We start from the raw sequence: 6,208 nt of genomic DNA, 5'->3' as shown, positions 1-6,208 counted from the left end.
TACACTGGCAAGAGGCCCATGATTACGTCCACTCACCCTGTGAAGAAGGTGGAGCGCTCACTCCCTTTTTGAGCTGTAGAGTGTTGGAGGAGGCAAAGTGGCCTCTTTCACTGGCTGTTGTTTGGAGGAGATGCACATGGCAAACAAGTTGATTCTATCGCTTTGTCCTGTGGCCCGTACATTATGTTGCCAGAAAAGAGCAGTGGTTCAGATAATAGTCCCTGGTAAGGCATCTGCCAACATGTCCTGGAATAACTTGCGACGATAACACACTGAAGGGAGAAAAAAATGATCCATTAATGTTTTTATAGTAGTTAGCCATTGGATTATGAAATGAAAGTAGTGAAACTGTGTAAAAGAGGGGTTTTTTGTTGTTGTTGCTTAGAGACATTAAACTGTCCCTTTTTCTCAGACCTGACATTATTTTCTTCTTTCCCTGCTAAGAAAGAACAAGAGTATTCTCCCATTTTGTTTTTGTTTGTTTATTTTTTTCCCCCCTGTAACTTGCTTGTAATTTGCTTGACTGTGGTAGTTGGCGCAAAAGGCTAAATCCTCCCGGACTGGTGCTGAGCTGTTGTCCTTGGTGGGTTCTGGAATCCTCTCTTGGGAGTCTCTCTTGTTTCAAGCTCTATTCTTGTAATGTCTTCCTAAGCAAGGCAGAGGGATTCTTTTATTTCCTATAGAGTACAAAGGAGGCAGTTTCTATTCTGCAGGAGGATATGGTTGTAGAGTTGCTGTTGTTCAGATGAGGTTTCAGACACACTTCCTTCTAGCAGTTATTAATATCTCCTTTGAGACCTAATTTGTCACTAATGATGTGGTAGCCTACTATTCTATGCTGTGTAATGTGACAAACTAGTTTCATTATTTTCTTATTTCTACTAATTTCATTACTTCATTTTTTTCTATTGCTGCAGGACTGAGGCTAACAAAAGGGTGGCCTGTTGTTTTCCACCTCTTGTGCCAGTCATTGGTGCTGAAATTTATAGGAAGTTACAGTTTAATCAGCAGTTTCTGAGCTGGTATCATCATGTGTATATGCATCATCTATGCATCATCCCAGTGCACCAAGCTGCTCCTGTTGCAACTTAAAGATTGATTGATTCTAATGCTTTCTTTGATTAAGTGATGTGGATGCCCTGCTCAAAAAGGGCAAATGCAGGTTGTGCCTTCTCCTTGTTTCATTGACATAACTGGAGAAATTGGATACCATTCCTGAAGCTGTTAGGATAGTGATTTTGTGGCTTGTCTAATTCATTCCCTTAAAAGTGGATTTAGATTAAAGAAAAAAAAGAGAGAAAAGAAAGAAAAAAAAAGATATCCAAGTTTCTTGTTGTTTTCTTGAAAGTATACAAGCTGGGCCACCAGTGCAATTGCAGCTCAGGTGGAACAGAAGGGTAGTTTAGGGTACGTGCTGGAATATGGCAGGTTCTTAATAGCAATGTTTATTTTAAACCTATTCCCTGGAATAAGATGCTTGGATTATTGTTGTGAGAGGCATTAATAGTCCTTTCTTAGAGCTATTGTGCCTCAAATACTGGAAAAGCAGAGAAGGGAGGAAGCTGTGGGAAGAGTGGAACGCTTGTGTTGTGCTTTCTGTTGCGTTGTGGCCCAGCACTGTCTAGAGCTGAGCAGGGGAGGACAGAGAGGCTCATGACATGTAAAACTAGGACAGATATTCTATGCTGCCAAGCCACTAGCAAGTAAAGTCAATGATGGGATGAGATGAGGTGTTCAGGAGGGACGTGCTCTTTTTAATGAATGTCTGTAAGCAGCATGAGAATGTAATGAAAAAAATTTCCTTTTGTATCTCTCCCTTTTAGGGATGCCACAGATCTAATTGTCTTCTCTGAGTCTTGCTGTTACTCTTACTACTGTCAGCTGACAAGCAGACTAATAATAGCCTGCTTCTGATCAGAGGTTTCAGCTGCTGCCAGACTGCTTGAGTTTTGTGCCTACCTCTACTTTTCACTTGAAGTATTTGTCTGGAGTCTCTATTAGTAGCTTGCTGTCTCCAAGAGCTAATGCTTAATGCTTGAAAGCACTCAGGACTTATTGGCCCTTATTAATGTTATTGCCGGTCAGGCTTTGGCAGTGTTTCTCTCCTGCTCACGCAGTCATTGGGGTCTGGCATCATTTAGTGCCCCTTGACTGCAGGAGCTGTAAACACTGGCTGCCTGGGCTTGAACCAATCTATTCTTATAGCTGTGCTGGCAGTGCAATCCCTAACCCTTGCAGACCTGCTTCACTGAAGAAGAGAAAGTCTTGGATCTCAATTAAAGAACAGCCCGAATTTTCCACATCTGAATTCACATTTTGGGTATCTGATATGGGACGCTGTTATCGTGGCTGAGTTTCAGAGGTCGTAATGCTTTCTTGTAACGTGAGCTCTTTTATAAGGCTGCATATTTAGTGCCAAAATCACTAGTCCTGCTGGAAAAGCCTGGCATGGGGCATCTCTTTTTTTTCTTAGTAAATAGTAAAGAGAACTTTCCTCGGATGCTTAGCAACTGAATCTTTGCTGAATTTGTCTAACAATTCTATTAGATGATTGGGAGGAAAAATGCATTTCATCATGTTAGTCATAAGGCCTGAGGCATGCCTGGTTTGTGAGAGAATGCAGATTTTTACAGCCTAACTGCTCTGTTTCTTAGGCTATATGGTTTGCACCTGTTGGCGCTAGAATAAATGCATGCCTGGGTTGCAGTCCTAAACTCAGCTTGTGAAGCATGTCAGCACCCACGGAGCTGTGTGAATTGGGGTGCCCTCGAGAGCAGGACGAGGCCCTGCTGCGTTGGCGCACCCGCAGAACGAGACCAGGTTGGCCAAAGTTTTCTTCCAACACCCGGCGGTCCTTGCTAAGCCCCGTTATTTGCTTTGGCGATCTCTCTCAAGCGTAGGCCGAGGTTGTGAGGTAAACCTGATGGAGAAGACCCATTCCTTCGCTGTCCCAAGTCCTCGGCCACGTGAAACTTGATGCCTTCGCTGGCAGCACCGAGCCCCTGGTGCTTGGGGTGTTTCCACCCAGGAACGGGCCTCTTTCTCTGAGGTAAAGGTGCTAGGTGCCAGCACCTTCAGTAAGATTTGCCAGCTAGGCAGAGTTGCTGCTCTTTTGTAAGAGGAACCAGCACGCCCTCTGCAAAAAGGTTGCTGTGGCAGTAAGATGGCCCTTGATCACCCTAGGAGTGATTAAGCCGGGGTGGAAGCACCCCTCTGCCGCTCCGGGCTGAGGAAGGGCCTTGTGCTGCTGCGCCGGGCTTTCCCCGGCCGTGGCTGCTGCCTCTGTGCTGAGGCTCGTGCCTGAGGCAAACGCTGCGGCGGGCTCCGGCCTCGGGCAGGGGCGCGAGGCCGCGGCAGCCCCCGAGTCCCTCCGGGCGGGCCGAGCCGCCTCCCGCCGCTGCTGGGGGGGCTCCGCCCGCTGCTCCCTCCCTCCTGGCGGCCGCCGCCGTGAGGGCGCCGACGACTGCCCGCCGCGGGCTCGGCGGCCGCGGCGGCTCTTCCCGCCCCGCCATGGCGGCCGCTGGGGGCGCCGCGGGGCCGCGGCGAGGCCGTTTGCGATTCCCCCGCTCTCGGAACCGGTTTCGCTGTCGGCTGCCTGAGAACAAGCGGGGAGATGGGCCGAGTCCTTCTGCACCCCGGGAAGGTGCGATTAGGGCACTGCCTTAACGGGCTCCTGGTGCTGCCGGCCTCTTCCAGCGCGGAAGGGAGCAGCCAAGACGCTTAGTTCGTGTGAGGCGGTTACCGCTGCCTTTCCCCCGCTACGCGGCCGGGGACTGCTGCGGGCTGGCTCTGCACGGCAGAGCTTCTGCTAAAGCATATTTTAAAACACCTGCTCGGTGGTGGGAGTCTCTCTGAGGGGAGTGAGCGCCCTCGGGAAGGCCGTGCTGCTGGCCGTGCCAGAGAGGCCCCATGGTGCTTCCTCAAGAGACGCGCGCTCTTGTTGCCCCCAGCTCGCTCCTGCGAAGGGTGAGCCCGCGTGGCGTCCGCGTCTTCCTGAAAAGTCTCTGGGTGTCGCTCGTTTGTTTAAAGCTGGTCGCGTGTTTTCTGCTTGTACTTGAGGCAGTGACTTCTAAAAGGATGCTTGGATTACGCTCATGGTCTCCTCAAAGGGAATTTAGCTTTAGCAGATCGCTGTGGTGAGTCCTTGGAAAAACCGGCTGAACTCCTGAAAAAACCTCTGCTGCTCCAAGGACATGTCTGGGCTGCAGAATTCCTCCTTGAAGTCAGATATTACAACCAGAGTCTTGACTGGAGGTAAGAGGCCGTATAAGCAGAGAATATATAGGGTCAAGTAAGTGGCCTGGAGCTTGAGTGGAATAAAATATATAGATTCTGACCTAAATGTAGTTTGTTCAAGCAGATGTTTAGTGTTACTTTGAAGGTACCTGCTAACTTAGGTAGTGTATTGAGTTGAAAAGGTTTAAGCTATTCCAAGCTCTGCTCCCTAAAGAGGACTGAATTTGGAAACATATCTGTCCTTTAGCCAAAACTGAATTTGGTGGAGGTATTCTTAAAGGGTGGGATTGTTCTGCAAACAAGCCCATCCTGCTGTCCTTGTCTTAACAAACACAGATAAGAAGAAATGAAACATGCTTATGATCAAAGGAGGTTTCGTAGCCCCTAGTTGGCTTGATAGTCTGTGATGTTGTCGCTAATGGGATAGTTTGATCATAGTTCAGACCTCATCAGGACATGGAAGATGATTGCCCTGCATATCTGAACAAGTCTGCTCATGTTTCATAACCACAGCTTGCTTGCTATAGATGACGTTTTCATGTACTTTCATTACAGGAAAACATTGAGTGTTGGTATACAATAATAAGGATTAAAAAATAAATCCATCTTATGGAAATTCAGTTTTGTCAAGTTACTCAGCCCATGAGGTACTACTTCTGGGAATAATAAAATTCAAGATGCAAATAGTAGACACTTACTATAGAATTTGCCTTGGAAAAAAGTCTAGTGTCACAACATAGTTAACTTGCTGGGTACTCCGCATGTGCCCCTTCAAATGGCAATACCTCAGTCCTGAGGGCTCAGGAAACTAAAAGCAGTCTGAGAATCTGGGCCCTATTACTTCTGCCATGCAACATTTGGCTGCCCTCTTAAAAAGAGCTTGATTTAACTCGCATAAATGTAATATAAGAATTTCAAAGTGAAATAATATCCTGTCATGCCTCTGAAGTGCATTGCATTTTCAAAGTATCTAACCTTGAATTGGATGGAAACCACTCCTAGTTTGTTTCAACTCTGCTTAATGATATTGTACAGGCAGATTCTGTTCTACTGTTTTTTGTGCCTGTTCAGCTGTTACTTAGGGATTTGTTTGTTAAATTGTTAGAAAAGCCGGTTTGAAGGTAAGATCTTCATTTATCAATTTTTTAGTGCACAAGAAAAATGCTTGTCCCAATAGTTCATGTCACAATCATGAATGAGTGCATCAGAGATCCATGCACCTTATTGATTAATAATATCGGTGGTAACTACCATTAACCCTGGTAATTTTTTCTTTGATGAGAGAAAGTAGACAGTAACTGCACTCTTCTCCTGTTTCATAAGGCTAAACAAACTCAGCTTAGCAGGTTAACTTGTTCACTGGCGTGCTTGTCTCAGGAGAGCTAATTCACAGGGAGGAACCATTCCACTAGAATGCATACAGCATGGAAGTGACTGGAGTCTTAGAAACCATTTCATTTTTAAAGTGCTATCTATTGAGAGGTATTTACTACACATATGGACATCTCCTATGCATGTGGAGAAACTAAACCTCTCATAAAAGAATAGGAATCTATTTACAGAAGATTAAGGAAATTAAAAATCCACAGTGGAATAAAGCAGAAGATACTGAGACTTGTCAATATTAAATGAGGGAAATTTTTCATCATCCTGTAAAATAAATGGCAAATTTTGGAGGCAACTCCTTTGAGAAGGGCCTTTGAGCATGTCTCCTAAAAGCCTGGCTAAGCAAACTGCTCCCAGTTTGCCCCAAGCTTTGATAGCAAAGCACATAAGGATGCCTGTGCCTGCAAAATTGTCAAGATAGTATTACAGGGTGTATATTCACTTGTGGCCCAATATCATGCTAAAGTTTTTCTTGTTACATTATAGGATACTTTGCCTTTGACAGAGATCTGTAAAAGTTTTAAAGCCAAACATTCTTCTAGGTACTGTCTAACCTCCCTGTATCTCTGTCCTCATTCCCCCAAGA

This window comes from Rhea americana, unplaced genomic scaffold, assembly GCF_003343005.1.
Source record: "Rhea americana isolate MKP2758 unplaced genomic scaffold, rheAme1 scaffold_21, whole genome shotgun sequence".
Lineage (NCBI taxonomy): Eukaryota > Metazoa > Chordata > Aves > Rheiformes > Rheidae > Rhea > Rhea americana.
This window is presented reverse-complemented; position numbering follows the sequence as displayed.